Source organism: Ips typographus, linkage group LG3 (genome assembly GCF_016097725.1).
Source record: "Ips typographus isolate SLU linkage group LG3, UJ_Ityp_2.0, whole genome shotgun sequence".
NCBI classification, from domain to species: domain Eukaryota; kingdom Metazoa; phylum Arthropoda; class Insecta; order Coleoptera; family Curculionidae; genus Ips; species Ips typographus.
In genome coordinates this window covers 4913184-4925371 of record NC_138424.1, presented here as the reverse complement: position 1 = coordinate 4925371, position 12188 = coordinate 4913184, and the positions used below count along the sequence as shown (strand labels likewise).

Here is a 12188-nt window from a genome sequence, read left to right as displayed (position 1 = left end):
CAGGAAGCTGAAATCCATATCTTGTCTCGAATACTAAAAGAAAACTGTTTTAAACTGGGATTTTTGAATATTCATGCCCAGATAAGCTAAAGTTTGACAGTTTAGACGTTTGTTATAACTGTTACATGGAACTATAATGCCAGTTACTTAGGCAGTCACGTGATACCTGTCAAAATAATGGTCCGTAATCTGAAATCCACGTAGTGTTTCGAATACTGCAGGAAAACTATTTTAAACTGGGGGTTTTGTAGATTTAAGCCCAGATTAGCTATAGTCTGACAGTTTTGACGTTTGTCACAACTGTCACATGAAACTAGAATACTATTTATCTGGATAGTTATAGGACAACTGTCAAAATTATGGCCAGGAAGCTGAAAATCTCGTCTTGTCTCGAATTCTGGCAAGCAAACTGTTTTAAACTGGGATTTTTACATTTTCATGTCCAGATAAGCTAAAGTTTGACAATTTTGGCGTTGATTACAACTATTACATAAAACTAGAATATGAACAGTTACGTGGTAACTATCAAAAGTAATAGTCGGGAAGCTAAAAATGTCCTCTTCTCTCGAATACTGCAAAAAACTATTTTTAAACTGCGGGTTTTGCAGATTTAAGCCCAGATTAGCTAAAGTTTGACAGTTTAGACGTTTGTTCCAACTGTAACATGAAACTAGAATACTATTTACCTAGATAGTGATGAGACAACTGTCAAAATTATGGCCAAGAAGCTGAAAACCATATCTTGTCTCGAATACTAGTAAGCAAACTGTTTTAAAATGTGATTTTTGCAGATTTATGCCCAGATTAGCTAAAGTTTGACAGTTTAGACGTTTGTTACAACTGTCACATAAAACTAGAATACTATTTACCTAGATAGTCACGAGACAACTGTCAAAATAGTTGCCAGGTAGCTGAAAATCACGTTTTGTCTCGAATAGTGCAAGAAAACTGTTTTAAACTGAGATTTTTGCACATTCATGCTCAGTTTAGTTAAAGTTTGACAGTTTTGACGTTTGTTACAACTGCTACATGAATTTAGAATACCATTTACTTAGAAACTCACGTGATAACTGTCAAAATAAGGGTCAGAAAGCTGAAAACCACGTCTTGTCTCGAATTCTGGCAAGCAAACTGTTTTAAACTGAGATTTTTGCAGATTCCTGTCCAGATTAGCTAAATTTTGACACGTGACGTGCGAACTGTCAAATTTGGCGGTTCTTCCAAGAAATACATATACCTACTTGGCATTTTATAATATCAAAATTCAATTTCCTGCAGTGTTGCTTTTGATTTGCATTTTTAGCCTTTTTTCATCATTTTCTTCTTAAAATCTCTTGGAATTTTCTCTTCTTCCTTTCTTTCTATCTCTATACTATACAGTTTATGGAGCAAAACATAAATTGTAAAAAACAGCATTATGGTCGAAATTAGTTTCAAAGAAACCACTTGAGCCACGGGATTAGTCATAAGTGTAGATACTAAGAGGAAAGAAAAATATACCATAATGACAAGGAAATTGCTATTACTGTATCGAAATTCACAAATTCTAAAAATTCCTTTAACAAAATGTCATTATGGTCAAATTTACCGCGAACCAAATCACTTAAACAATGTAATTCGTCGTAAAAATGTAAAGTGATGGCAAACAAAAATGAACCATGATGACTTTCACCTAAATTGTCGTTGTTGTGAAGGTCAGTCACGTAGTTTTTTCAGCAAAAAAATCAAGTGACTTAAACCATTATTTATTCACGAAAAGAACCATAGGCCTAAGTTTAGGCCACTTGGAGGAAATTTAATAAAAAATATAATAACACCAACAACTACTAAACACTAAAACGACTAAATTGCATTGGAACAAAATAGTTTGCTATAAAAATATGATTGCAAATGAAAATAAACCTTAAATATATGTTTTTTGAATACATCATTCACGTTGAAAAATCAGATTTTCGGATTTGGTCAACATTTTAGCTTTTGACGTGTCTTTTATACAGGGTGGTATTAGAAAAATAAACCTCTTCAGTTAGTCTTGTAAAAATATCAGTTTAAGAATGTGGCACCTTTGATTAAGCAGTTACTTTTTGCGTTTGTGATGTCATCGTTGTTTAATTTGATTTTTTCTATAGAATTTTAATTGTCACTCATAAAACAAAATGAAGTGAAAAACCTACCACACTGGTCGCCCTTCCCGCGATCATCCCCTTATATCAGACAATTAGTGTTCTATGCCCACGAAGACTGAAGTATAACATCGATTGATTGTCGCCCATCTCTGTCTGACCCCAGTAATTAAAACACGCTCTATCTCACTCAAACGTGTGCGAATTCATTTATTTCCACCTATTCTAAATATCGCATGCTTTAAAAGACAAGGGGGTTTCGGATTGATAATGCTGTATCTCCCTTTTCGATGCTGATGGGTTTCTTTCCTGATAGCAGTGGCGTGCCCGATGCAAACATTATTATTTTAAAGAATCAAATGGTCAAAAAGTGCCAGACACTGGTCCCAAAGTGTAATAAAAATCACTTAAGTGAAAAAACCGGATTTACAGATTGAATATCGGCCTTGATGATTATAAATTATTCCTAAAATGAAATATTACACTTGATGATTTTTTACGGGTGTGTTGGGTTTTTTACACTTTGATTGTAATCTTTCTAATATGTTAGCGGAATGTTTTTTAGGACTTACTGCGATTTAGATTGAAGGCACTTAACTAACACACTACTCTGTATGTATTAATGAGTGGAAAAAAAAAATCAATATCGGCAGCGTTTTGCCAAATTTTGGTGATAACCTTTGCAACTTTCCGATCCAATTTTTCTAACACACTAATATATTTTTAATAATCCTGATAATTTTGCGATTATTACATTTGGATGTTGTAATATATAAACAGAGTGAACCAAATAAGTTCAGCGCAGAACAATGGAATAGTTATGCAACTGATCTCGATTTTTTCATGTCAAACCCATCAACAACAGAAAAAAGTAATTTAATAGTTTTAAAATAATTGCGCAAAACTACTTTATAAAATATTCATGAACCTTAATGACTTGGTAACACATCATCGCCTGAGGGGAATCTTTGGGTGGTTCACGTTATCATTTTGTCGTTACGATAACACCTTTATACCTTCATGGTTTGAAGTATTAAAAGGTTCACTTTTAGCTGGAAACAACAGAACTTAATCATATACCAAATCAGCAGTGTGAAAACTATTAACACATTTACTCGTCCATTTTTTAGGTAAAAAAGCGACGCCATCATTTCCTGTTTAAGTCATTTGTTATTGCAGTGAATTGTTTCATGCATGTGTGATTACCACTCAGGGATAACTGGTAAAAATGGCGCCCATGAAAAAAATTCTGATTATTGTTAAGTGTTTTTGTTAACAGGTTCTCAACTGAAAGGATTAGATCCCCAATATGGCATTAAAAACCAAGAAGAAATCGATCCGAGAGAGTTTAAGTCTTGTTACTTTCGATAAACCGATTAGGGCGATTTTATCCTTTTTAAGAAGTATTTGTAAAGGTTTAGGAACGGTCTCACTGGTATTAGTTGACGCTGTTTTTTGGGGAGAAAATCATCCTTTTTATTATCGTTCATCGAAGATGTGAGAGAGAAAATTGTTTTTGGGGCCCTTTTTTATAAAACTACGACAAACATTGAGATTTGGTGTGGGTTGATAGATGGATAGTTAAACATCAATGAAAAATTGCTTTAAGTGTTTTTCATGCAAATCAGCTGGATTGTTTTGGTTTCAAACGCCTACTTTTTAAGATAGATGGCATTTAAGAGACTAGCGTTATCAAGGGGTAAACCGCTTGGAATTAGTGAGCATTACTTGGCAGCATCACTAAGAATTCTGAGTTAGTAGAATAGAAAAATGCAACAAAAAAGACTGACGCCCTCTAGCGGCCAAACCGTCAAACCTATTAACCTAAATTGGCATATTTTTAGAAAGCTCATTTCATTAGCTATCCATTAACATATAAAACTCTACTAAAAATGGGGTAAATAAATGAGTTATTGGAGATTGAACAGAAGAATGCAACAAAAAAGTCATAAAAAAAATTAGTCAACTTTGACGCTCTCTAGCGGCCAAACCGTCCATCCTATCAACCTTAGTTAGGATATTTTTAGAAAGCTTATTTCATTGGCTATCTATTGACGTATAAAAAATAGTGCAATTAAGAGAGTTTTTGAGGATTAAACAAAAAATTGGTCAACGTTTACGCCCTCTAGCGGCCAAACGGTACCACTAACCAATCAACTTTTATACAATGGAAAAGTTATTTCATTGGCTGTCTATCGACATATAAAAATGTATACAAAGAGTTAAAAATACGCGTGTTATCTACGGTTTAGTAACAGGGTGCTTCAGAAGCACTTTTTGACTGGTTAAGGGCTAATTTGACCCTGAAAAATTAGGAAAACAGGCTTACATGACCTACTATGTAACGCTTAGAAATATGCGAATAACAATTTTCGTAAGGGTCAAATTTGCCTGAAACACCGCCACTATCCTAATGGGTTTTGCGTTATGTTGACCACTTAGAGCAAGCGAAAATCGACCTGAATGATTTTAATTCTACAGTCGTTTTGCTGTGACTTTAAATTTGACAATCATTGTGCTAGGTTGTGTGAATAATTGTTTTTTAAGTTTTGACATTAGTGACAAATATCACGTGGTTTTAAAGGATAATTTAGCTAGGCAGTCACGTGACCATTGACAAAGATCGTAAATCTCAAAAACAGGTTATATCAAATACTGCAAGAAAACGTTTTTAAATCCTGATTTTTGCAACTTTTGAGCATGGTTTGACACTTTCGATGTCAGTTACAGTTGTCACGTGACTGTAGAACACTATTTAGTTAGACGGTCACGTGACAATTGGCAAAATAACTGTCATAAATCTCAGAAACACGTTTTATATCAATTACGGCAAGATAACGTTTTGAAATCCTGATTTTTGCAACATTTGAGCATGGTTTGACAGTTTTGACGTTAGTGACAGTTGTCACGTGATTGAAGAACATTATTTAGTTAGACGGTCACGTGACAATTGGCAAAATAACTGTCATAAATCTCAGGAACGCGTTTTATATCAAATACTGCAAGAAAACGTTTCTAAACCCTGATTTGACAGTTTTGACGTTATTGACACTTGTCACGTGATTTCAGAAGACTATGAAGTGACAATTGTCAAAATAACTGTTAAATCTCAGAAAATCGTCTTGTTTCGAAAACTGTGTTAAAATGTAATTCTTGCAAATTGTAGTAAAATTTTCTGGTGTAGACTTTATACACTACGTTGAAGAGTTGGTATTTTTTTAGTTTGATACGACAACATTGACAATATTTTAGAAGAAGTGTTAGGTTACCGGATTTAAACTGCACTTTAATGCGATTTTATTCAGAAAATATCGAACAAACTGTCTTTTGCAGAGTTTTCAAAAAACTAGATATAAGAAAAACCCTTTTAGTTTAACACTATACAAAATGACTGTTAACTAAAAATTATAATATAACTTTAAATTAAAGAAATTGTTAAAAATTACCTTTATTGACTATCTCCAATCCTGCGAACCAAATTATCCTATACAGTTTGGTTTACAATGATTTTGTTTCGCAGCTACAGGGTGTTCAAGGTAAAAATCTATTTTTTAGTAGATTTTAATAAAATTTGTTCTTACATATTGAAGACATAATTGATGTTGAAAACTGAAACTGAAAAGTATTTTTAGAATTGTTTTTATAGCAGGTACTCAAACTAAATTAATATTTCCAAATTTTGCGACTTAAATTCTGTCTTTTTGTAAAAAAACATATCCTGGAAGACAAAACAATTATTTTTAACAGGTTGTCAAGAGAAACGTTACTTATGAATGGCAGTAGTCAAGAAGTAACGTATCTCAATCCAATTCAGTTTGTTCTAACAATTTTATACATAAAAACACCAAATGAGTTAGTTCAAGATATAAATTTCTCCAGTAGCCTGAAAGTAGGTTCTATTTCAGTTGCAATTATGGAGTTAAAATAAGTTATTCCAATTTGTATTAATTTTGTACAGCTACAAATTTGAGAAGGGTAATAAATCCTTAACGTGGATGCATTTTCTACATTAAAGCAACTTAAAAAGCGTAATAATTTCAAGAAAAGCGTTGACAAGCTAGCAGTGTGTTATTAACGTATTTGTCAAGAAGTGCCCCTAATCCACAGGCAATTAAAACCGTTACGGGCCATAAAATCCCCCGAAAAAACGTCGTAAAAATTGTCGTCGGTAAGTGAAAATCGCTGATCGATGTTTTCGGAGGTTTTTACGGCATTTTAAAAATAGTCAAAACCGTTCCCAGTGCGTAAATGTCGTTTTAAAAAAACTGGTATTTTCAGTTCCCTAGCACCTCACTTGAAAAAATAAAAGAGAGTCGCTCCCCCTTATCTAAATTATATCAATTTAGAAACTGCTGTAAAACGTCACATTAACAGCGAAAATAGACAAATTTATCGAGCGATGGGCTCGTAAATACTTCGAAAAAATCTATTAAAAAGCATTTCTAATGCAATCGCTAACAGATAAAAATCGAAAAGCACATGTTTTGGAGACTTTTGTGCTATTTTTACTGCATTCGGTTTTCTTTGTTGAGGGGGGGGGGTCCTTCAAAAAAAAACTTCAATCGGATCCGGCAAGATTTGTGAGCGCGTATGCTGCTAATTAAACATGATCAGCTGATCTCGATCTCTTCAGACGAAATAAAACCGCCAAAAAAATCGCAAACTCGGTGAAAAGCGGAGGATTTTCGGTTCCGCATGTTTCTCTTATTGAAATACTTGAGCGAACGCGAATCGGCCCTTAAAAAGGGCACAGTCAGGGAATGTTAGTCAAAAGAGTCTAGTTTGCCCAAAATTTTAATTTGAAATACGCAAACAGAGATGGAAGAAAGCATTCAGGAAGTAATATGACTTAAATTATCTAAAATGTAAGTTTTTAGAACCGTATGTGACAACGTTATACAGGGTGTCCCTGAAAGGTCTTTACAACGCTCTGCCGCAGTTAGCTGGGGTTAAAATAAAGCGATTTAGCCATATTTGCTTTAATCCAAAAGTTGATGATTACAGAGCTAATTCTGGAGACTGTTTTAAACGAGGGGTAAACCGCTGAGTAAAATTTTGTATACTAATTCCTAATATCCCAGTAATGCCCACTAATTTCTTGTAATGCCCAGTAATTCCTAATAATTAACCTAACCTAGCTTAACTTCCTGAATTATCACAACTGGAGAGTCTAAAAAACCTTTTTTATTAAAAAAAGTAAAAATAAGAAAACAACGAATTAACCGGAATGAGATACCCTGTATATTTTTTCATTTTTGTATTCTACGTCAAATTCTAGACATATTTCGTGTATTAATGTCATACACCTATTTGTATCCGTTTCTGAGATATTTACACCATTTTACGTATAATTTAATATTTTCGGTCTCCAAAACATTTTTAATGTATACATATCAGGAAAGATGTAAGCAGAAAGACGTCAAAATAATACAGTGTGGTAAAAAAATCAGTTCTAAAAAAAGACAGAAAGTCTAGTTTTTCAAACGAAACACATTCTTATAATTCTGTCTGATTCTCTGTTCAAAATTAAACAAGTTTGTATTACGCCACTTATTTAAAAAAATCACTTTTTAAATTGATACATTGAACCACCCTGTAACTGTCAAAATAACCGAATTAATGAAGGTTCAAGTAGTAGTTGTCAAATTTAGTCAAAACTCACAACACTTTGTCTAGACTTTTATATGTCATGGGATAGAAAATAAAATGGGGTTTCAAAAAAATATGGCCGCCTGTGTTGATAGGTTGCTTCGTTAGGCCGCCAGAGGGCTCCAAAGCCAAATAAATGTTTTCCTTAACTGTTACCGCTCTAATATCTTAAAAGGATTTTTTTTTAAATCGGGCAGATACGGCCCTGATATTTGACACAAACCTAGCACAATGATTGCTAAATCTAGGGTAGTAGCAAAACTGTAGAAATACAATCATTAAGGTCGATTTTCGCCTGCACTAACTGGTCAACCTAACGCACAAAATCCATTAGGATAGTGGCGGTGTTTCAGGCAAATTTGACCCTTACGAAAATTGTCATTTGCAAAAACAGTTTTTCAAAAAATTTCCAAGCATTACGTCGCGGTGGATCTAGTAAGTCACGTGACCGTTTTTTTCCTAATTTTCGAGTCACATGGATACTTTCAATTTTATTATTTAATTCTCTAATTTACGTGACTATTTTTTCTTGTCACGTGACCGTTCTAAAATTGAATTTTTTTTAGTCACCTGACCGGGTTTGAATTGAAATTTAGGTTTTTCGAGTGACACGAATATTTTCAATTTTAACCTTGATATTTTGAATTCACGCGATTGGTTTTTCTAATCACGTGACCGTTCTAAAATTTTAACTTTAACTTTTCAGTCACGTGACTGTTTTTGAATTGAAATTTAAGGTTTTTTCCAGTCACATGTATACTTTCAATTTTAATTTCGAATCCTCGAATTCACGTGATTATTTTTTCTAGTCACATGACCGTTTTAAAATTAAAACTTTTCTTTTCCAGTCACGAGATCATTTTAAAATTAAACACTTTAAAATCAAGAAACAGTCAACTTTAAGACGGAAATACAGGAAAAATGGGATCTAAAATCGATCTTACAATGGTACTTATTAAGTTCGCTTCCATATTAAAAAACATCCTTATTGATTCATTTAATTCCACTCACTATTAATTGAAAATTGATGATTTTGCCCGGATGTTGATAAACATGATTAGCATAAATGATAAAATGTCACTCTGATAATATTTTTCACACGGATTTTCTATTTAGAACAATTGGTCATCAGAGGGATTTTGTTAATCACAGAATATTGAAAAATCAGTAATTTATGTTTTTCAGATTATTTAGTATTTAACATGCATGATTGTTTGAAATTAATTGATCTGGAATACTGTCGGGTCTTTGGCTTCCGCGTTCGCACCCTAAAAGCTTTTCCTACAAACAATCTAAAACAAAGTAAAATTGAAGGGTATTAGAAATTCGATACTAATATGGGAGAAAGGAACATAATATATTTTCGCTATATGTCTGAACCGGTATATTTGGGTCGTTATTTTAGGGTTAATGTCATTATTTTAGGGCGAAGTGGTGTTTTTAATGAAGGCCGAAGTCCTTTAAATATTATTAATGATCATTTTTGGGTGATTAATATAATTTCCCTGAGATGTGTGTATTAGTGAGTAAGAGGGTTTAAGGGAGAAAAATTGCCATTTTTAAATGTGCAACACATTATTATGAAAGGGGTGAGGGTCGTAATATTCCTAATACGAGTGTGTATACATAAAGGCACAAAAAATATGTCGTGTTTATTCGCAACTGTAAAATCACTTTAAATCCGTTCTAGACATGCAAATGGCGCGGCTATTAAAGCAAACAAATCGACTTTTCGACTAATCTAAAGCATTCAAAATAAATAAGGCATTCGCGTACGCGTTACACGTCCCATCGAAATACGAGCCCTTTTACTACGTAATTTATAACAAACCGAAAGTATTTTGCCTATCCGCTTCGAATATTTGCCCCTATCTTGCGGAAAATCGCTCGTACTAAATTATTCGAAATATAGTGCAAGTTTATAATATCCTCGCATGCAATGCCGAATAAAACCTAGAGAAAATAAATAAAACCGACCGGGATTTAAGTATGTTCGGAATCGCCAACTCAAATACCTCAAAAGAGCGATAGTTATTTTGTTTTGCCCATGTTCGGATCGGGGCTCATTTGTATATTGTCCGTTGGATGTGGCGGATCTTCGAGACCGTATCTGCCGCTTTTCTTATCAACGAAACCGTGACATAAATCAGATACTTATAAAACGGCGCTTACCACAGCGGTTTTAGCAACATTTTATAAAATAATAACGATAATCAATCGCCTTTAGAAGGCATTGAACTTCGATACCGCCGCAACTTATCGCCTTGGGGAGGAAACGGAAACTTCAAATCGGCCATCGGCATACCAACACTATTATAGGGGCGATATCGCTCATTTTTTTCTTCATTGGACACTTATCAGTTATGTGAAACCAAAATGCATTTATTCTGATACGTCACTAGCCAATTAGTCAAATACAATCAATTTGTCCATATAATTAACAGATAATTCATTAATGCTTAGTTTGCAGTTTGATCAGAAGTTGACATCTTTAAAAACTTAAACCATAATACGAATTTGAAAACACACCGTAAAAACCTTCAGATTATCTGAACGCTAATGTTCTGTTGAGTATTAGTGTAGTAAATACATGGATAGAGTAAATGAAATTTAAAAAAATTAAACAAATTAAAAATCTACCTGAAAAATACGTTTAACTGTCATTTTACAAGGACAATTTAAGGATTTATGTATGAAAAGTATGTATAACCTAACCTAACCACAAATGCTGCAAGTTTCTGTTTTTGTTAGTAAAACTTAATTCTTCACATTGTCTTGACCAACTTTTTATGAACGACTTGCCAATTATTCTTTAACACCGTGGTCAGGTTTGATTAGATTTATTCACTAGAAGACTAAGTGAACCAGATGTTCTTTTCTGGGTTTTATAAGGCATGTATTAATGGTTTATTCCTGATACAGTGCTTTCGATGCCAGAGTAAAACAACCTGGAGACATGTTTAGTAGATGTCCTGCTCCAAGCGTTTTAAAATGTTCAAATAATGACATTGACGTAGAACGGTTTGGTTTTTGTTTTGTATCTGAAAATATTCAAAAGTCATAACTCTTTAAACTTTCCACTGAGTTTTTTTCTCGACCATGTGGTGTAGTGCTTAGAAGATTTTGTTTTTTTAAGATGTTTCTGGTGTTCAAAAATACTCATATAAACCAGATCTCAAATTCTTTGTGATCGTTGTCATGAAATCAGTAGCAATAACGGATTTTGGTTTGACAACCCCACTAAATGAGGCTATTCTGCAATTTAATCTAAACAATTTTCAAGATGATGATTGTTGAAGAATTAAATGACACTTTCAAGGTGGAAGATTCAGCAAAAAAGCCTAAATGTGACCTTTTTTGGAATTCCATAAAACTGAACATGTTGAGTAAAATTTGGTTTTCAAATAAACAATCTGATACAAATATTGAAGGTTTCAATGTTTATTAAAAACTGTTTGAAACTCTTTCTAAAACAGTAATTATTCTAAAAGTAATTAAGTACATACTTATAATGCTAGTTCTTCATTGTCATATTCAAGTTCTTCAAAATGATTTGTCTGTTCCTGGAAAGTTTGTTAACAATGTGCCTGGTCTTCTTGAGCTGCTTTAACAGCAGTTTTTTATGAAAGTTTCCTCTGATATTATAATACAAAATTTGTTTTGTAGAGTGTTTCTGTTGTGCTTTTTTAGTTTATCGTACTAAACCTGCTCTTCTTTATTAGCTCCGTGCGGAACATATCTTCTACTCCTTCACGTATAGGAACACTTTTTTCAATAACAGTGATTTCTAGAATTCTTTTTAAAAATAATCTATACTCTGCTCCCTCTGGTCTTTCTTCTTTTATGTTAATTTTCTTTTGTTTTCTCCTGTGGTATCTGGTATTTAGTGCTTTTTTGCTTACGTCAGTAAACCTGCTCTTCTTCAATAGCTCCATGTGGGACATCAGTTTCCAGAACGTCTTCCGGCAACTCTTCTAAAATACACTCTGCTTTTTCTGGTGTTCTTTATTTATGTTACATTTCTAGGATTTCGTTTTCTCTTGTGGTTTCTGGTGTTTCGTACTTTTCTAGTTTAACCTTACTAAACCTGTTCTTCTTCAATAACATGCGGATCATATCTTCTACTCCTTCAGATTTATTTTCTTTCGCTTCTAAACTAGGTAAAAGATAACCTTCTGATTCTGCTTAATTTTTTTATTTATTACGTCTTCCAGCAACTTTTCCAAAATATACACTGCTTCCTCTAGTGTTGCTTCCTTTATGTTAATTTCTTTTTCTTCTGTGATATCTGGTATTTTGTGCTTTTTTAGTTTACCTTACTAAACCTGCTCTTCTTCAATAACTCCATGAGGATCGTATTGTCTACTCCTTCAGGTTTGTACATCTGAACTACAATACTGGTACATAAGAATAATG

The 12188-nt window shown here is 33.3% G+C and overlaps 1 protein-coding gene across 5 annotated transcripts in view; it reads right to left on the bottom strand.

The window, feature by feature from the left end:
• ct (homeobox protein, cut) overlaps positions 1-12188 on the bottom strand; it is an 86857-nt gene that overhangs the window by 27919 nt on the left and 46750 nt on the right. The window lies entirely within an intron of this gene.